Genomic DNA, 21,840 nt, shown 5'->3' with positions numbered 1-21,840 from the left:
GGAATATCCATGGTTTACAGAAAAAAAGGAAAGATCCAGAGAGGACTGAGTTGTTGGAGATGTGAAAGACAAGTAATGATTGGTTTGGTGAAACCTAGGGTGAAGGAAAAGAGGGGAAAACAAGCCAAGAAGAAGAAATAAAAAGACAAGAAGCAGATTAATAAAAGGAATTTTTTTGAAGAGACAGTCACAACCACAAGGACTTGGTGTGACACAAAGCTCATGAAACTATTACCACATCACTTATTAGTAGCTCTTGCTCCTGTACTGAAAGCAAGTTTACAGCTAGGAGGAATGTCAACCAAACTGAAGACTAGTTTACAGAGGAAAGGTTCAAAGTAACAGGTAAAAGCAGGTAGTCAAGTCTAAAGATACATTCTCAGACAAAGGAGCCTTGCAGGTATTACTGACTCAATGGTCATGAATTTGAGCAAACTCCCAGAAGATAGTGGAGAATAGAGGAGCCTGGCATGCTGTAGTCCATGGGGTTGAAAAGAATCAGACGTGACTTAGCAACTGAAGAACAACAAAGATAAATGCAACTGACATGTCCAACTGTGTGTGTGTGCTCAGTCACGTCCAACTCCGCAACCCCATGGACTATAGCTCATCAAGCTACTCTGTCCATGGAATTTTCCAGGCAAGAATATAGAGTGGCTTACCATTTCCTACTCCAGGAGATCTTCCCAACCAAGAGATTGAACCTGTATCTCTTGCATCTCTTGCATTGGCAGGCAGATTCTTTGGCACTATACCACGTGGGATGTCCAACTAGTAACATCAAATTAACAATCCTTTTTAGTTCTTCAACAAGGGATTCCCAGTTTCTGTGGCCACTAAGAGATTCACTAATCATCTAAACTTGAAAATTCATTTACAAATTAGACTTGCTACCACAAGCTGTGAATGAAGGGTTCTGATCTAGGACGTTGGAAAACAGGGTGAAAAAAAAAAAGAGACAGGCAATTTTCATCAGTGTCTGCAGCCAGCTAGAGGGATATTCAAAATCACATTTCAGATGAAGTATGAGCACAAGCAATATATTCACCTGGTGCTCACAAATCCCAGGGAAAGTTAATTAGCCACTTGGGGATGCAGTTACATTTTCTCTACCTTAGATGTACTGTGGGAAAAGGGCAAAAAGTTGGAATCACTTCTACTAGGAATGAGATTAGTTTATACATTGGTTTCAAGCCCTGGTTTCCCACATATGTGAAAAATGAAACTAGAAACATATGTGCTCTGAGGTTGTACCTGGTTCTCTCCTTGTTTTAACAAGGACATCTAGAATGGTGATCAGGTCTGCTGTTTCATAGCAGGACTCACTCAAGCTTCCCCAGAGGATTCATCAAAGTACTCATCAATATTTCACACAAGAAAACAGTGGTGACTTTTCCCAGGATCTTGAAGGATATCTATCTATCTATCTATTTATCTATCTATCTATCTATATATATATGTTCCCCCTGCCCCTGTATTCCTAGAAACTCCAGCTACACATTGTGTCACTTAGCTTTTTCAAATCTGCCCCAACTGGGCACATTTTCATTGTTACAGCTTCAGACAGTCCTGAGTGGTGAATTTCATTTTTACTGTATGAAAAACATGTAAAAATAGGAATGCTTCAATGAAAACAAATATCACATGCATCCAAAGCAATCAACTTATCTTTCCAGGTTTACTCAAAATCTTGGTTAGCGCCTAAGAGACATGAGTTCAATCCATGGAAAGATCCCCTGAAGTAGGAAATGGCAACCCATTCCAGTATTCTATACTGGAAAACTCCATGGACAGAGGAGCCTGGCAGGCTACAGTCTATGGGGTTGAAATGAGTCAGGCATGACTGAATGACTGAGCACACAAACACACATTTTAATTGGGTGCAAGTGTTTTATCTTCTAAAGCATGACATAGCTAACTTACACATCCATGAACAGTACGTGCACACCCTTTTCAACAAATCCTTTACTATATAGTTTCAGCCCAATAGCCACAGGTATAAGAGGCAGCATGTCTGCAGTTCTCAATCACAGTCTCTTTTATTATAGGCTAAGAGTTGGACACGACTGAGCGACTTCACTTTCACTTTTCACTTTCATGCATCGGGGAAGGAAATGGCAACCCACTCCAGTGTTCTTGCCTGGAGAATCCTAGGGACTGGGGAGCCTGGTGGGCTGCCGTCTATGGGGTTGCACAGAGTCAGACACGACTGGAGTGACTTAGCAGCAGCAGCATGTCAGTCTGCATGATCTATAGTGAATGTATTTTTTGTGCTCTTTCAGAAGTTTCAGCCAGTGTCTACAAGCCCTTCACTTGGTGTTCCTGAGAGCCGGAGAGCCTCAGGGAGGGGTGGACGAAAGTGGAAAATATAAATAACAAATCAAAAATTACAATTGATTGGATAAACAATTTCCCTTAGTCTGTTTCTTAATAAGTGATCGATTTTATGATCAATATTCATTATTTCCCAGAACATACCAAACTGCTTATTGAACAAATGAATGGCTGAAACTACAATGACACAGAATCAAAAAGGTGAACCAATTTCTTTAATAACATGGGTTGAACTGACTGTCTCATCTTACCTGGTTGTTCCACATCAATGCACTTTTCTGCATAGCCCTTTGGAAAAAGGCTGAAGTTCAGGAAAACAGGGGAGGTAATTCATTATTCATTGCAAGAAATGGGCTTTGGGAGCACATGTTTATATGTGTGAGGGTTGAGTTGCAGTTTGAGTTGCAGTTGTCTTTTGTCTGTTCACAGTAAATTCTCCAAGCTGCCAAGCCAGGCTCTTTCTAAAGGCATTGCCTTTTGAATCTGGTGAACTCCATGGATGTGTCAAGAGTTGGAAAACCCAGAGCATATCTACTTTCTAGAAATATTTTTATTAAAACTCAAGAACATGACTAATACAGATTTGAGGTGAAATCACTAAGGTTAAACAAACTACTTGGTAGCCAATATCATCATTTTGTTTGCCCATTCTATGATAAATTTCAGAGAAATTAGTTGAATTTAACCAATTCTGATAAATTATGATAGACATCCAGAATCTTCTACTCTGTTGTTGTTGTTCATTTGCTATGTCATGTCTGACTTTCTGTGAACCCATGGACTGCAGCATACCAGGCTTCCCTGTCCTTCACTATCTCCCAGAGTTTGCTCAAATTCATTGAGTCAGTAATGCCATCCAGCCATATTATCCTCTGTCACCCCCTTCTCCTCTTGCCCTTAATCCTTCCCAGTATTAGGGTCTTTTCCAATGAGTTGACTCTTCACATCAGGTGACCAAATTATCGGAGCTTCAGTTTCAGTATCAGTCCTTCCAATGAATATCCAGGGTCAGTTTCCTTTAGGATTGACTGGTTTGATCTCCAGTGGTTCCCTTCATCATTTTGAAATAATATGATGGCCCAAAGAGTTTCAGATGACTGTCTTCTCTCTAATTTTTAGTGATTCCCAATAGTCTTGTGTACATAAAAAGAGACTGTGGAGAAATGCAATTGCTCTGGCAGTTGATATTAGTACTAACGTCACCAAACTGCTGACACTAGTGTGTGAACAAAGTCCATCGTTTGGCAGCAGTAGTTAGCATCATCCTCACCTGGTGATGAGCAGTGTCCAGGCAGGCCTCCAGCTCTGCCACAGTACCCCTGCCCTTTGCAGCCTGCAGGGGACTGAGGAAACACAGCAGCCTGTAAGTCCCTTTGGGGTTCTTCTTTCTCATCTCTCATCTCATAGTCCCATAGTGTCTTTAATAAATGCCTAATTACCCAGCTCTATGAGTAATGCTGGACCGATCAATTATGAAAGCAAGAAATGATTAACTGGTTAAAAAAAAAACAAAAAAAACAACAAAAAAAACCACATCACTTATTTAAAGTCAGTCATCCAAGGCTTATCCAACTACTTAGGAAAATCTCATTAAATCAGGCTCCCCTAATTAGAAATTAGATAATTCTGACAGGAGCAAAGCTCAGTTTTACCTTTGTACTGTCTGTAAAAAAAATATTTTTGCAAAGCAAAGGAATAATACGTTATACAAGGCTTAATGATTTTGTAAATCTCAAGTTCTAGGGTAGATTTAGCATTCCCCTAAGTATCTTGACAGCAAGTTGTCAACCTTGAAGCTATCTTCGTACTGTATGTAAACCTGCATCTACAGAAAACACTCAAAGCCTTAATTGTAAAAACATGCTTATCTATCACTAAAGGAAATCTGGGAAAGACTTTACTAGGTAACATAACTGCAGCTGAGTGGTAATTAAGGCTATTTTAATACATGTTTAAGTGTCTCATTTATATTGCATCATCAGGAATCCATAGAGTAAAATTTCTAGACAACTGAGCTTTTAACTTTAAGCAGAAGTATTTATTTACTTCAACAAGTGGGGGCTGGGGCTGAGTCCACTGCCTCCACCCTGCTCAAGTTCAAGTCTTTTTCCTCAGCTTCTCACCTGTAAAATGGGGATAATGATGGTAACTCTTCTTGATGTTGTTCCACTGTTCTGAATATTTAATAAGATGATACATAAAAAGTCTTTAGATCAAAGTTTGTTCCACAGTAAATGCTCAGTAAGTACAAATTACTATTATTTAATCCTTTTTGAAAGAACTTAGAAAAATATATTGCCTTTTCCAACAGAATGAACAGAGCATAATTTAACCCATTCTTATTTATTCAAGGTAACCATCATGAAAATAATCCTATTATGCTATAAGGGACTGCTTTTTCCTTTATTCACTTCAGTTCAGTCACTCAGTTGTGTCCGACTCTTTGTGACCCCATGAATTGCAGCACGCCAGGCCTCCCTGTCCATCACCAACTCCCGGAGTTCACTCAGACTCACGTCCATTGAGTCAGTGATGCCATCCAGCCATCTCATCCTCTGTCATCCCCTTCTCCTCCTGCCCCCAATCCCTCCCAGCATCAGAGTCTTTTCCAGTGAGTCAGTTCTTTGCAGGAGGTGGCCAAAGTACTGGAGTTTCAGCTTCAGCATCATTCCTTCCAAAGAACACCCAGGGCTGATCTCCTTCAGAATGGACTGGTTGGATCTCCTTGCAGTCCAAGGGACTCTCAAGAGTCTTCTCCAACACCACAGTTCAAAAGCATCAATTCTTCGGCGCTCAGCTTTCTTTAAGTCATGTCAAATTATCATATTTATATTGGCCTTCAATAGTTCTCCCTCTTGTCATCACTGTTCATTATCTGTTATCAGTATGTCCCTGGTGTTTATAATAAAGTGCCTTATTTTATACACAATGGTCCAGACGAGTTTCTGTGAGTAAAGCACTGCTTTCCTAGGAATCACATTACATATGCTTTCTGGAAGGTTTTTCAGCACTGTCAGTAAGACCTTTTCTATGTTCTGAATTTTAGTCTAGTCTTGATGACTACATTTGCTAGAGACCTGGGATCTCCATAAATAGAGTGCCATTATGTTTAAAAGCACTAGGTATATATTTAAAGTTCCATAATCCAGAATTTTCACTGATATTGATCATCCCCTAGTTATTAATATTTTATAGAATTTATTTCTGTGTCTCATGAGCTCCTTTTAACCAGTACAAGGCCACTGTAATCAGAGTTGCTTGTATGGATTCTGTAGAGGAGGACTTGATAATGTACTGTTTCCTCTTCCTCTTCACCACCCACTTTCACCTATGAGTTATATCAATCTGAAAAGTACAAGTTTGGGGGATTTGTTTTTTTGGTAGAATTTTTACCCAGTCTTTCATCATTTAATCTGAACTCTCTGAAATAAGGCTCACATTAGAAAAAAGAGATATGGAAAACTGTTAACAGCAAAGTTTCCAAGCATGGTGACTGCATTCCTCTAGTAAGTTTTCATCCATCAGCATCAGACTCAGCACAGAGTACAGACTTTATCTTACATGTGTTACATTGAAGGTTTTTTCATCTCATGAAGTGTAACATAAGCTGATGTGGCACTCAGGATTTACAGAAAATAGATGTATTTTGACTCACAAGGGTAAACACGTTTTCTCCAGAGAACAGGTAGATGTTAAAAAACACGGATGTTTTAAAATGTTATATTATAAAATACCCATCCTATTCCTCCCAATTTCAAGTATAAAGGGACCATGATCTAATTATGTTATTTGATGGCAATCATCTGTGATAGTGAATACAAATGGTCGTACCTTCCTGTATCTGATGACAATGTTTCAGGGAATGGGTAAAGGAAACCAAGAAGAAAATGGAAGAAAGAGGTGAGGTGATGGCCCACTATCCCAGAAATTAAAATGAAACCCTCTACTTCTGCTGCCAGGCTCAAGGACAATAAGAAGAAGAAGGTAATCAACCCAGCAGCTTTCCTGAGAGGACTTATAGTCTTTGAAAATAATGGTTTTCTCTCTACCTTACTGTGGGACCCTACTCTAACACAGTTAAACTAGACAACCACAATTCAAACTTCCCCATTGAAAGCAGGCATAGGTCAGAAAAACTATTTGAATACTTACATTTTAGACCTCAGAAGAAAAGCCAAACCATATTCATGATTCAAGGGAGGGCAACAAACCATCCATGGGAAGGTACCATCATTTGGGATTCAAATCACCTACAGTTTGACCAAACACCGTTGCCATGGCTGGGGGCCATGTCCAGGTCCAGTCTGAGGACTGGCTGTTCCTTGGCCTAACCCCTTTTCTTCTGGTGGGCTCAGTACAGAAGCGCACTCTGAACTGCAATATTACAGCTGCAGTGAGTGCTTTGTCCTGCCAGGCAGTTCTGAATTTCTACAAAAGTAGAAAGAAAAAATCGACTGCTACAAAACCCTAGAATTTATGCATCATTCCCCCAGCTTCTTAGTTTTGTACATTATCATCTCAGTGTCTCCTTGAATTTCAATAACCACTCACCATCTCCAAGGACTGAGTCTATTTACTCCACTCATGTTCTCTATCAAAATCTGTTTTCAAAAAGTCAAATTAATTCATTCTGAGCAACATAATTTCTTCAAGGACTTCCATAACCCAAGGAGATTTGCTTTGTGACAGAATCAGTGCTATAAATGCAGTTTCTGATTTGGGGTGTATAGTGATACCCTCTGATAGAGAAGGAAAATATCAGTTCTTCTACTGGATTGACCAAAAGTTCATTTGAGTTTTTCCATAAGATGTTTTAAAAGTTTACTAATATCTAACAGAGATATTAGATTGACCCCAGTATCCCCATGCAGTCTGCTTTTCAAGTGGTTACATACCATGTGAGTTACACAAGGTACCCTACTGACAGAAAAGGAAATCAGGTGTAGAAGGGGGGAACTCAGAATGCTTCCCTTGTCTTGTGAGATTGTGCAGCTTGCTTAGCTTAAGAGATGTGTGCATTGTTACCAAGTTGTAACTAAACAAAGCCTTACAAGTGGATGAGATTTTAAAATTTTTGCAAAAAAATCTTTTCACTGGCATTATTCACAAGCTGTTACAGCAAAAAGTTGAAGCTAAAAGTGTCAAAGTCCTACTGGATTAATAATAGCAATGACAACCACAAAACTTTTAAAATATAATAAAATATTTAAAATTCCCTACAAAGAGATACAAAGGGCTCATGAAAATATTTTGTATCACATAGAAGTTAGCTAATTATCTCACGACCAAGAACTAGAAAATCTTGAGACATTAATTATGAACTTCCTGACTTTTTTGGAAATAAAATACTTGATCTGGCCTTTAATGTCAACCATGGGTAAGAAACTGCATTAAAACCAAAAGCAAAAAATTAAAACTTAGACAATGGAAATAATGTTTAAAAATTAGTATTTAGAATCATTTCCATTTTAATATGCTTTTATTAACGAAAATGATATGTCTGTCACCTGTAAAAAGTTCTCATATCTTCATACTTCTTAACAACTTGAAAATAGAATATTGTGACCTGTTTAAAAATCCTCTAGGACAAAACTCTCAGAGGAATTTAAATTCATTTGTTAAAAAATATTAAAGTGTATACCTTCTAATTAGCTTGCAAAGACAACTAATTAGCATCAAGAAAGATGGACATTTGCTTGCCAAGGAGCAACACAATTGCCTGAATAGTGCTGGAGGAAAAGAAAAACTGGGTGTCACAAATTGGTAAATGCAGCCACGTCTTTTTTCATTTTACCTACATGCTTTAATGAAGCATTCCTCTTAGCTATAAAAGACATTAAAATAAACTTTTAAAATAAGCTGAACTTAGAACCAAATCAAGTAATATCACAAAGTATTTAAACCAAGATGATAAATATTTTTAAATTATAACTAATCATACTCATAATAATAATAATTTTGTGACAATAAAGGGCTTTGCACCATTACTAAATAAAATATTTTATTTCACTTTTGTTTCCTCCAGTTAAAATGTTTGCATTTGTTCTATTATGTATGACCATATTCCTGCAATACTACATATATAATTTATAAATCAATAAATATGCATATTTGGGGCTAAGTACTCAAAAAAGTTTATTGATACGATATATAATTTTAGAACTCTGAGCAGCTACTACTTTTAGGAGGTTCACTTTTACTTCCTTCTTCTAACCCTTTCAATAAAATTTCTCAGATGGAATTTCCAATTTTAGCAAATAAATGAAAAATGTGGGCAGAGCAAAGTTTTTCCTTTTACCTCTGAAGGTGTGCTCAGAATCCACCTATGTGTAAAGCCATCTTTAGAACTAATCCCACCTCAAAGCTGAACTAGATAAGTGTGGTGGGGCTAACAGACATAGATAAAAGTCTGTATAGTCAGTAGCTGCCCAGTATGCTACTGGAGATCAGTGGAGAAATAACTCCAGAAACAATGAAGAGATGGAGCCAAAGCAAAAACAACACTGAGTTGTGGATGTGACCTGTGATGGAAGTAAAGTCTGATATGTAAAGAGCAATATTGCATAGGAACCTGGAACGTTAGGTCCATGAACCAAGGCAAATTGGAAGTGGTCAAACAGGAGATGGAATGTCAACATTCTAAGAATCAGTGAACTAAAATGGACTGGAAAGGGTTAATTTAGCTCACATGACCACTGTATCTACTACTGTGGGCAAGAATTCCTTAGAAGAAATGGAGTAGCCCTCATGGTCAACAAAGGAGTCCAACATGCAGTATTTGGATGCAATCTCAAAACTGACATAATAATCTTTGTTCATTTCCAAGGCAAACCATTCAATATCACAGTAAACCAAGTCTATGCCCTGACTTAGTAATGTTGAAGAAGCTGAAGTTGAATGGTTCTATGAAGACCTACAAGACCTTTTATAACTAACACCCCCAAAAGATGTCCTTTTCATTATAGGGGACTGGAATGCAAAAGTAGGAAGTCAAGGAACACCTGGAGTATCAGGCAATTTGGCCTTGGAGTACGGAATGAAGCAGGGCAAAGGCTAATAGAGTTTTGCACTGGTCATAGCAAACACCTTCTTCCAACAACACAAAAGAAGACTTTACACATGGACATCCCCAGATGGTCAACACCAAAATCAGATTGATTATATTCTTTTCAGCCAAAGATGGAGAAGCTCTATACAGTCAGCAAAAACAAGACTGAGAGCTGACTGTGGCTCTGATCATGAACTCCTTATCGCCAAATTCAGACTTAAATTGAAGAAAGTAGAGAAAACCACTAGACCATTCAGGTATGACCTAAATCAAATCCCTTATGATTATACAGTAAAAGTGAGAAATAGAGTGAAGGGAATAGATCTAATAGAGTACCTGATGAACTATGGACAGAGGTTCATGACATTGTACAGGAGACAGGGATTAAGACCATCCCCAAGAAAAAGAAATGCAAAAAAGCAATATGGCTGTCTGAGGAGGCCTTACAAATAGCTGTCAAAAGAAGAGAAGCAAAAAGCAAAGGAGAAAAAGAAAGATATATCTATTTGAATGCAGACTTCCAAAGAATAGCAAGGAAAGATAAGAAAGCCTTCCTCAGTGATCAGTGCATAAAAATAGAGGAAAATAATAGAATGGGAATGACTAGTGATCTCTTCAAAAAATCAGATATACCAAGGGAACATTGCATGCAAAGATGGGCACAATAAAGGACAGAAATGGTATGGACCTAACAGAAGCAGAAGATATTAAGATGAGGTGGGAAGAATACGTGGAAGAACTGTACAAAACAGAGCTTCACAACTCAGATAACCACAATGGTGTGATCACTGACGTAGAGCCAGACATTCTGGAATATGAAGTCAAGTGGGCATTAGGAAGCATCACTATGAACAAAGCTAGTGGAGGTGATGGAATTCCAGTTGAGCTATTTCAAACCCTGAAAGATGGTGCTGTGAAAGTGCTGCACTCAATATGCCAGCAAATTTGGAAGACTCAGCAGTGGCCACAGGACTGGAAAAGGTCACTTTTCATTCCAATCTCAAAGAAAGGCAACGCCAAAGAATGCTCAAACTATTGCACAATTGCACTCATTGCACACGCTAGTAAAGCAATGCTTAAAATTCTCCAAGCCAGCCTTCAGCAATGTGTGAACCATGAGCTTACAGATGTTCAAGCTGGTTTTAGGAAAGGCAGAGGAACCAGCGATTAAATTGCCAACATCTACTGGATCATCAAAAAAGCAAGAGAGTTCCAGAAAAACACCCATTTCTGTTTTATTGACTATGCCAAAGCCTTTGACTGTGTGGATCACAATAAACTGTGGAAAATTCTGAAAGAGATGGGCATACCAGACCACCTGACCTGCCTCTTGAGAAACCTATATGTCAGTCAGGAATCAGCAGTTAGAACTGGACTTGGAACAACAGACTGGTTCCAAATAGGAAAAGGAGTATGTCAAAGCTGTATATTATCACCCTGCTTATTTAACTTATATACAGAATACATCACGAGAAACTCTGGGCTGGAGGAAGCACAAGCTGGAATCAAGATTGTTGGGAGAAATATCAATAACTTCAGATATGTAGATGATACCCCCCTTAGGGCAGAAAGGGAAGAACTAAAGAGCCTCTTGATTAAAGTGAAAGAGGGGAGTGAAAAAGTTGGCCTAAAGCTCAACATTCAGAAAACTAAGATCATGGCATCCAGTCCCATTACTTCATGGAAAGTAGATGGGGAAACAGTGGAAACAGTGGTAGACTTCATTTTTTCTAGGCTCCAAAATCACTGCAGATGGTAACTGCAGCCATGAAATTAAAACACTCTTACTCCTTGGAAGGAATGTTATGACCAACCTAGACAGCATATTAAAAAGCAGAGACATTACTTTGCCAACAAAGGTCCATCTAGTCAAGGATATCGTTTTTCCAGTAGCCATGTATGGATGTCAGAGTTGGACCATAAAGAAAGCTGAGCACCGAAGAATTGATGCTTCTGAACTGTGCTGTTGGAGAAGACTCTTGAGAGTCCCTTCACTGCAAGGAGATCCAACCAGTCCATCCTAAAGATCAGTCCTGGGTGTTCATTGGAAGGACTGATGTTGAAGCTGACACTCCAATACTTTGGCCACCTGATGCGAAGAATTGACTCATTTGAAAAGAGCCTGATATTGGGAAAGATTGAAGGCAGGAGAAGGTGACAACAGAGGATGAGATGTTTGGATGGCATCACTGACTCAATGGACCTGAGTTTAAGTAAACTCCAGGAGGTGGTGATGGACAGGGAGGCCTGGCGTGCTGCAGTCCATGGGGTTGCAAAGAGCTGGACACGGCTGAGCGACTGAACTGAACTGAACTGAATACAACTGGGTTAGTGGTTAGCCTAAAGTGGGAAAATGTAATATTTCTAGTTATTCATTTGTTTCAAAGATTTTTCTTGAGTTCCATCAGGCTCTACCCCAGATTCCAGAGAAACAGAATTATCTTTAAAATTCATTCATTCTTGGAAGTAGACACAGCTCATCCTCTTTGCCTAGGGAGGACCCACAAGAATCCTATCTTAGAAATAAGGAAGCCATGTAGCCCCGCTGTGTAATAGTTATACAAATTGCATTTGCAGTGTATCTTTAAATTGCAGGGAGCAGAAGTGCACCTGTGATTTTAAAATATTCCTAACAGTGTCCTCTGGATATGCTCCACCTTCAGCTACAAACATTCTGCCGGCAAAGCTATTCCAGTCACTCTATTTCCTTCCTCAGCCCTTCTGTTCCTCTGCCCACACGTTTCAGGAAACTACCAGAAGCCACCAGGCAGGCAGCTGCCACCAAGCACCAAGTTAAGGATGATGATTTTAACTTCTTGGGGTACATTTTCCAAATGCCAGAAAAAGCAGAATCAGAGAAAACTAGCCATCTGACCATGGCACCATGCAGGCAAGAGGGCAAATTCTATTCTGCCCCCAGTTATAGAAGCGGGCAACTATTTCAAGATCTGTTTTATGTGCTTGTGGTTCAGAAACATTTTTCCTTGAATATACACTGGCAAAATCACTCTGACTTTTAATACAGCCCTGAGAAAATACCCAAAATCTGTAAAACAGGCTTACCACTACACAACACACTCCCATGGGAGATTGGTGCTATGGTTTCCCTCTTTAGGGTTCTTCTTTCCAACTTGCAAAGAAACATCCATCAGAACTTAATGAATAGCAATGTGAAACAACAAGATACATCGTTTCAGGATAGACATGTATGTAGAGAAAGTATAAAGAAATGCACCAACCAAATTCATTATCCTTTTTCTCACATAGAGGAGAAGAGCAAGGTCAGCAGAGAGGGAACCCTCTACTAGGAAGTAAGCTCTGTGTCCAAAACTGGGGTGGAGGAGCTGCCGGTGGGGTGGAGGAGCTGCCGGGTGATTGTCGCAAGTTTCACTATCTCTTGGGAGTCTTAAGTATAGTTTGTATTACATTTTTTTTTTAACCCTAATGTCTTTGATTCCATATGACACCAATGTTTTCATTACCTAAACTTCTCAGGAGAAAGAGACAGACCTGGAATCAGATAAGCCAAATTCAAAACCAGCTCTGTCACTTACCAGGTTAGGTAGTTTTCTTAACCTATCAAAGCATTGGTTTTATTTATCCGAAAAATATGCGAAAATCATAGTATCTATTTCAAAGATGGTTGGAAGAAATAAAGTCATGAATGCAAGAACTGAGTACTGTGCCTAGTATATATGAAGTACTCAATAAATGTTATTTTAGTAGCTAAATCATGTCCAACTCTTTTGACACCCCATGGACTGTAGCCCACCAGGCTCCTCTGTCCACGGAATTTTCCAGGCAAGAATACTAGAGTGGGTTGCCATTCCCTTCTCTGGGGGATCTTACCAACCCAAAGAATGAACTCATGTCTCCTGCACCGGCTAAGCGAATTCCTTGCCACTGAGCCAACAGAGAAGTGTTAGTCATCATCAGTTATTACTTTATGCTTTCTTAGTGACTCACCTACTAACAATCTACTCAAATTTGGACTGTACTCACTGAGCAGCCTTTTTCATCTGGTCCTTCTTAAGTAGCAAGCAATGTATAGAGTACCCAAAGATGTGAATATCCATCAGAGGAAGCCATGCCCTTTCAGCCCAAATTCCACATTCCCCAATGTCTTAAAACAAACATCTTCTGCATCAGAAAGCAGCCACTCATATTATTTTTAGCTTCAGGGATTAGGAATGGATTGGCTCTAGTGTTAATGCACCAGAAAGTGGTTTTATTTGACACTAATACCAGAATAGTTTCACTGTAAGCTAGATACCATATACATATATTCAGCATGTTGGTTTTTCCCACAGTTCTAGACCTGAACATTATGATAACAATATACACAAAAATATAGTGACCACAAACAGGTACTCAGTATCAGTGCCTTTAGCTGTCTGAAACCAAGAACTTCCATAGCATGTAAGGCAACTTCTAAGAATCTTGCCTCAAAACAAAACTGCCCAGCATTCACCAGTACTACCTGGCAGCATAAAATACCATCAGATATCCTTCCCGCTGAAAGGTTTCCTGTGGAATAATGCAACTCTGATATACAATGGGATGCATTCAGCCCTTAAGTTGCCATCTCTGCAGACATGCTGGCTGTTCTCCATAGACTGAGGATGGCTCTTTGTCAGACCAAAGAGGTAATTTCAACAGCACCATCAGTCGCTTGGCTAGTTGTTATCGGCATTGCTCAGGGAGCCATGAGGGTGGGAGTTAATCCAGGAGAGGTTTCAAAGCCTTTGCTAGTAGCATAAAGAGCACATCTGCTGCCTGACCACTGTCCATGGCCAATGAGCAGAGCCAAGATGCGTTCTATTTTCACCTGATTTTGTTCACTCTCCTCGTAGTGGTAAATCTACCCACATTAACGTGGAAAGTTTATTTTACATACATTTATCTACAGGATTTGTGGAAAGGCTACGTTTTTCTTTGGAGTTGCCTAATGCAGGAACTTTAAGCAGGTGTGTCCTCTGGTTTCAGGAGGTGGCTGATAAATAAAGAAGGCCACTCCTTTTATCTTTTATGTTGATTATCCCTGATCTTGAAGATAAACTGACTCAATTATTATCATTGAATTTCAGTTCTCAGCCACAGCCCACACCAGTCAATCTTTGTATTGTGATCAAGTTCTCTTATTTACCAGCACTTTATCTGTCTTAGCCTGTGGCTCCATGGAGGTTTCTGTTACCCTAAATCCAAGTCTGAGTCCTGTTTAGAACCAGCATTTCGTGACCAAAGGCCTAACTTGGCCAACAGCAGGAATGCCCTATCTGAATAAATCCACTGTAGCTGCCATATTCTTTATAAGATGTACACTTGCATCACTATCTTTAGTTTGAGATTAGTCCTTCCAGGTATCTAATGACAGCTGCTCTTCAGCTCAGAGATCTCTACTGGAACATAACTGAGGATCACAAGGGAGAGGCAGTGTCTCATTATCAAAAACAGCATTTCTCTCCACCAGAGTCTGTCCTCCCTTCCACGCCCCCAGACCCCCACTCCCACTGTTTCTTCCTAATCTACAGCTCTTGGACACTGATATGAATGAGATCCAAGTTCAGAACGCATCATTACTTTCTACTTGTTTGTATCAAGCATAATATACTGAGAGTCAGGATGTCTTTTAATTACATGAAGATGAGAGTCTACTCTCAAGGGACTTTCACTTTAAAACACAAAAACAGCCCAGATGTAAAGAAATTGACCTCAAACACATGAAACATAATTTAAGTACTAAAACAAAATATACAGTTTCATCTATAAACATGTCTTTAGGTCTGTTTTGATGTAAAACTTCCATTGCTTTTCTGGACTGGCTTCAAAACAGTCCTTTTTTCTCCAAAAGCTCTGTTTAAGGAAAGATCTATGTTGGTCTGAGCTCTTACACTTCTCTGATTCAAACCTAAGCAGACTGGCATTGTGCGTATCATGCATATAAATTTATAAGCATACAATTTCTCGAAAATTGACCTCAAAAAAAGTGTGTGAATGGGCCTCAAACAATGGCTGGTAAATAATAATAATGGGCACTCAATACATCTGAAAGATGAATTCAACCATTTGGTCATAAATTATGATTTACATTTTTTTCTATGTAAGATTCTACAAGAGACAATGATTATTTTTTATTGCAGTAATATCTAAATTCTAGCTCCAGAAAAAAACTTGGAAAAGAGAGTCAGGGACACTTACATATGCATTCCAAGAGGAAAACAGAAACACAGGCAAATTCTATAAGAACAACCTATAACTGGTGAACCTGTTATTAAACACTTTCTTCCGAAATTCTATAGCATTAAGAGGTCTATTTTCATGGGGTTAAAAAAAAAAAAACAAAACAGAAATCCCCTTTAAAAAAGTAAAACTCTCACAAGAAAAAAAATTAATTAATTAAGAAACATGGTCATTCATTCCATTTTTCTCTGGCAGCCATTTTGTTTCCTACTCAGCATATAAAGTCAGTAACTCTAAAACAATAAAGATGGCATGGGGAAACTCCTTACTAATGAAACACTTGAAATGAGCTCCCTAAATACTTTAACTAGCATTTAATTTATTTTTAATCAGGTGCTTATCATTTGTTAAATAAATTCCAAAGGCCCCAAGATTCCACAGTCCTTAGATAGGCTAATCTCCCATTGGGAAGCAACACATATTAAATAGTTGCTAAACCTTGGTAAATACACTTTTAATAATTAATTCTAGAAGTATTTAACTTGCAGTAATATACCGGATATTTTCAGCAATATTGTAATCCATGGGATATTGCCGAGGGATTTCTCAGATTAACACAATTGGGTCCCCGAGTCCCATCTGTATCCCTCATTCTGAATTAACAGCAGGTGATTCAACACATGGCTCCCAGCCTCTCTGTGTCTGAGTGACCAATGATTTTATTACCCTATCAGTGAGATCAAATCAGTGAAATGCATCAGCTAAGGAAATGCTTACTAAGGGATGAGACAGACAGTGGCTTGCAAGTCAACCTGGGTTTTCAAAAATGATAACTACTGAAAAGAAAAATTACTTTTCCTGTTGGGATGTGTAAATATTATGTAGATAATCTAACTCAATCTCTATGATGGATGGTGCTCAATTTTAAACACATTTCAATAATGCTTTAATAGGATGGAAGATACCCAAGATGTTGAAGGATCAAGGTGAGAATAAATTTTCTTGCACAGATGGTTTGGTCTTGTTTTTTTAAAATCCCTGGGATTCTTACACTTCTCACTCCATAAAAACAAGGCTCTGCTTTCTTTCCTTCTTTAAAAAAGACATGAGTAGCCAGTTTCACACATACTCTATATGGCCGGTCCAGTTCTACTGAGCCTTCTCTAACATGATTTTTGTTTCCCCTACCCCTTATTGGTCGTAAATTGCAACTCACAGTTTAGTTCAGTCGCTCAGTCGTGTCCAACTCTTTGTGACCCCGTGGACTGCAGCATGACAGGATTCCCTGTCCATCACCAACTCCTGGAGCCTTCTCAAACTCATGTCTATTGAGTGAGTCAGTGAAGCCATCCAAACATCTCATCCTCTGTCATCCCCTTCTCCTCCTGCCTTCAATCTTTCCCAGCATCAGGGTCTTTTCCAATGAGTCAGCTCTTCGTATCAGGTGGCCAAAGTATTGGAGCTTCAGCTTCAGCATCAGTCCTTCCAATGAACACCAGGACTGATCTCCTTTAGGATGGACTGGTTGGATCTCCTTGCAATCCAAGGGACTCTCAAGAGTTTTCTCCAACACCACAGTTCAAAAGCATCAATTCTTCGGCACTCAGCTTTCTTAATAGTCCAACTCTCATATCCATACCTGACTACTGGAAAAATGATAGCCTTGACTAGACAGACCTTTGTTGGCAAAGTAATGTCTCTGCTTTTTAACACACTGTCTAGGTTTATCATAGCTTTTCTTCCAAGGAGGAAGAGTCTTATAATTTCATGGCTGCAGTCACCATCTGCAGTGATTTTGAAGCCCCCCCAAAATAAAGTCTTTCACTCTTTCCATTGTTTCCCCATCTATTTGCCATGAAGTGATGAGATGAGATGCCATGATCTTAGTTTCCTGGATGTTGAGTTTTAAGTCAACTTTTTCAGTCTCCTCTTTCACTTTCATCAAGAGGCTCTTAGTTCTTTGCTCTCTGCCATAAGGGTGGTGTCATCTGCATATCTGAGCTTATTGATATTTCTTCCAACAATCTTGATTCCAGCTTGTGCTTCATCCAACCCAGCATTTCTCATGATGTACTCTGCATATAAGTTAAATAAGCAGGGTGACAATATACAGCCTTAACATACTCCTTTCCCAATTTGGAACCCGTCTGTTGTTCCATGTCCAGTTCTAACTGTTGCTTCCTGATCTGCACACAGATCTCTCAGGAGGCAGGTAAGATGGTCTCGTATTCCCATCTCTTTCAGAATTTTCCACAGTTTGTTGTGATCCACACAGTCAAAGGCTTTGGCATAGTCAATAAAGCAGAAGTAGATATTTTTCTGGAACTCTCTTGCTTTTTTGATGATCCAGTAGATGTTGGCAATTTCATCTCTGGTTCCTCTGCCTTTTCTAAAACCAGCTTGAACATCTGAACGTTCACAGTTCACGTACTGTTGAAGCATGGTTTGGAGAATTTTAAGCATTACTTTGCTATCGTGTGACATGTGTGCAATTATGCAGTAGGTTGAGCATTATTTAGCATTGCCTTTCTTTGGGATTGGAACGAAAACTGACCTTTTCCAGTCCTGTGGCCACTGCTGAGTCTTCCAAATTTGCTGGCATATTGAGTGCAGCACTTTCACAGCACCATCTTTCAGGATTTGAAATAGCTCAACTGGAATTCCATCACCTCCACTAGCTTAGTTTATAGTGATGCTTCCTAAGGCCCACTTGACTTCACATTCCAGGATGTCTGGCTCTAGGCTAGTGATCACACCGTCATGATTATCTGGGTCGTGAAGATCTTTTTTGTACAGTTCTTCTATGTATTCTTGACACCTCTTCTTAATATCTTCTGCTTCTGTTAGGTCCATACCATTTCTGTCCTTTATTGAGCCCATCTTTGCATGAAATGTTCCCTTGGTATCTCTAATTTTCTTGAAGAGATCTCTATTCTTTCCCATTCTGTTGTTTTCCTCTATTTCTTTGCATTGATTGCTGAGGAAGGCTTTCTTATCTCTCCTTGCTATTCTTTGGAACTCTGCATTCAAATGGGTCTATCTTTCCTTTTCTCCTTTGCCTTTAGCTTCTCTTCTCAGCTATTTGTAAGGCCTCCTCAGACAACCATTTTGCCTTTTTGCATCTCTTTTTCTGGTGGGTGGTCTTAATCACTTCCTCCTGTACAATGTCACAAGCTGTATGTTAAAACTGAAGTCAGGCAGTGACCCTTGTCTGGAACGGAAACAGGCCACTTGCCCAACCGGACTGACAGAGACCACAGGCTGACCAGCAGATGGTGCTGCTGAGCAGGCAGCCGCAGGGGCTGTGAACTCCTCGGCGCTCCAGGACTGCCTACCTGACTCTCTTCAGAGAATGTCTTCTATTAATAATACAGCTAGTCAGTTATCCCACTGAGGAAGGGCTTCTCCTTTCCTCATCTCCTTCTTCTCCACTTCTTTTTTCAGTTTCATAAATGTGTTCTTTGTAGTCTCAAAAAAAAAAAAAAAAAAAAAAACCAGCCATGGCCTGTCCCCAGCACCGTTCCTGCAGGGCATGGTGGAATACCTGTGTAAACAGGCACGTGCCCAGCGGCCTTTTCACTCAAAAAGAAGTCTCCTGCTTCCCGCACTGGCTAACGGAAGCTCGCGCCAACGGCGATGTTTTAGTAGTGATAAAAATCAAACATTTTCTGGAGCCATTATAGTCTAAAATGTTAATGCAGTTTACTTTTTAAAAGGTGATCGATAGATGGGGGAAAGTGCCCATAAATTACTAAAGGCAAAAAACGGTCGCGGTGGATTTTGCAATATTTGTCCGTCACTGTGTTTTACTGGGGGCGTGGCTGGAGGGGAGAAGATTTTTAATTTGCTGAAATCTTGAGCTTTGCTTTGTTTTGTTTTTAAATACCTGTCTTTGTCTTTCTCTTTTCAAGAGGGCTATTTTTAACATGAGTCATTCAGGAAATGTAATTCTAACGCAGTATAGCTATAGGTTTCAATTAAGGTTCTACCTTTCTGACAGCCTTTACATTACATGTTTTATGAAATCATTAACTATTGTCATGTTTCTATTATGATACTATTAGGAAATAAAGAGACTTATGTAAATGGAGATGTAAAAGAAATGTATGACAGTTACTCGGAGCAACATCTGTGCACTATCATACATGCTCACACTAATTTTCTAAAGATTGTTCCATTCATTATAGAGCATTGTTAGTTGCAGTGGCACAACCCTTATTTCCATGCATTTAGGGAATGAGGCAGAGAGTGGGTAAATGAGAGCCTAATCAATACCACTTTTCATTTTGCATCTAATGTGCTGCCTTTCCCTTTCCTTTCCTCATGCACAAATCCAAAAAAGATCCTGACGTTACAGTCATAAAATGTAATTCTTCTGCAGAAACACAGACAATAATGCTTTCTGTATTCAGGCGTATTGCATATTCTAATGGCATTTGGCTAAATTGAGTATGGATTTAACATCAAAGGCTTCATGAATTTTTCAAATGAGATATTAAAGTCAATATTTCAAGTGAAAGATATTTCAATTTAGTTGCATACACAACAATAAAAAACTTCTACAAGGTGGAGGTACTAGTGGCTGTAGCAGTATTAGTTCATTCAAGAAATTATTAGTTTATAAGAAAATCAAACACAAGGTTGTGATATGGCAACGACTCTGAATAAATTAGACTAACCGATATGTACTAGTGTACTTTATCTCTTGCAGGCTAAGCAGTATGCTTGCCACAGGCATGTTCAGGGCTCCTGGCTGATTTTTTCTAAACTCTGTTGATTAGCGTGAAGATTTGCATTGCCATTTCATAAATCTCCTTATTTTCATTTGTACGCGTGAGAGACTTAGAATATGTGAAAAAGAGCAGTTTTTCACCTCGTATTTAAAGTGGATCTTACTTCAAGGTGTCAATCCCTGAAGTGGTTCTCCACGGAGATTCTGAATATCGCCTTCCGGGCAGGCTGGAGGATGCTCAGATGTAGCGTGGATGTGTAGGGCCGTGGCTTGCTGACAGGCGTCCACACCATGGCAGGTGGCTGATACCTTTAAACAACACATGAGTCCTTGTATTTCTATAGCATCTTTCCAAGGAAGAAGTCATAGCTCATCCACACATGTTATCTCATTCACTTAACCAAATCTCCAATGAAGAAGGGAATAGCATAGAATATCGCCGTTCCCATTTCACAGATGGGCAAATATAAGGCACAGAATATGAAAATGACTTGCTTTCCTGCTGACCTGTGGCTTTGGGGGAATGCTTTAATAGAGAAGTCAGCACTAAAACCAGGACTGGGACTACATCTCCTGATTTCCAGACCAAAGTTTTAAATATTGAACCCACATCCATCGTCTTCAGCTATGATGCCAGCTTAAATGTGCATTGTCTACCTGGCTTTGCTATAGGCACACAGAAAGGCCTTAGTTTGCATTTTCTGCATAGCAGTCCCCATCTTCCTTCTTCGTTTTGACTACCGCAAACTTACAGTGCCTTTTATTCAGTATTTTCAAGCTCCTCATCAGTTTAATTATGGATTAACTCTCAACCTCAGATAAACACTCTGTATTCACAGATACTTTAGGTAATAAAGACTAAAGCAACTCACACACCCAGCATCCTAGAAGAAATGACCATTCCTGGGTGATGAGAAGCAGCCCCAACCAGCTGACCTGTATGCAAAATGCCTTTCTGGAGTTCACAGCTAAGCAAGACACTGAGCAATGCCTATGCACTCAGCTCTGCTTCATGCCTGTTAACCCGTCCTCTACCAGTACATTATTTAAACCAGCTTCATTGTCAGAATCCCTCATTTTACGGAGGTTTCTCAGAAGAGATGGCATTTTAAAGACCCAACAACCCTGAAAAGCATGAAGATTTCATTCTGTAATTTGAAGAATGACTGCCCATCTTTAGAAGAGGAAAAATCCTAACTCCATAAATACTCTGTAATGAGGAAAATAGGAAGATACACACCCACCACAAGTGCTTTTTTTTTTAACAAGAGAAAAATACTAGAACCATCTCTTCTTGCTATTTCAGAGGACATGGAGACCCCTAGGAGACTGTTTTCCATTGGCCTAACACACACTGTGCCCACAAAATACTCACTTCACCTGTTTAGTAAAGACTCACATGACAGGACTGATTTTGCAATTGGATTGCACACAGCTATTTTTCAATGTATCTATACCCACCCTGATAACAACAACAAAAAGCCTCCAGAACTGAAGATTGTTTCTTTGCTTCATTACATCTAAATGATCAGACTCATTTCAGTCT

The 21,840-nt window shown here is 39.4% G+C and overlaps 1 long non-coding RNA gene across 1 annotated transcript in view; it reads right to left on the bottom strand.

Annotated features, from left to right (window-relative positions):
- Positions 1-20,441: 20,441 nt before the first annotated feature.
- The window catches only part of LOC113889657, a 449,340-nt gene continuing 447,941 nt past the window's right edge, over positions 20,442-21,840 (bottom strand). Inside the window, exon 6 of the long non-coding RNA XR_003510312.1 lies at positions 20,442-20,603. This is a non-coding gene — a long non-coding RNA (uncharacterized LOC113889657). The remainder of the gene's footprint in view (positions 20,604-21,840) is intronic.

Source organism: Bos indicus x Bos taurus, chromosome 3, assembly GCF_003369695.1.
Source record: "Bos indicus x Bos taurus breed Angus x Brahman F1 hybrid chromosome 3, Bos_hybrid_MaternalHap_v2.0, whole genome shotgun sequence".
Taxonomy (NCBI): Eukaryota; Metazoa; Chordata; class Mammalia; order Artiodactyla; family Bovidae; genus Bos; species Bos indicus x Bos taurus.
The sequence above is the reverse complement of the archived record's forward strand: the minus strand, read 5'-3'. Positions and strand labels throughout refer to the sequence as shown.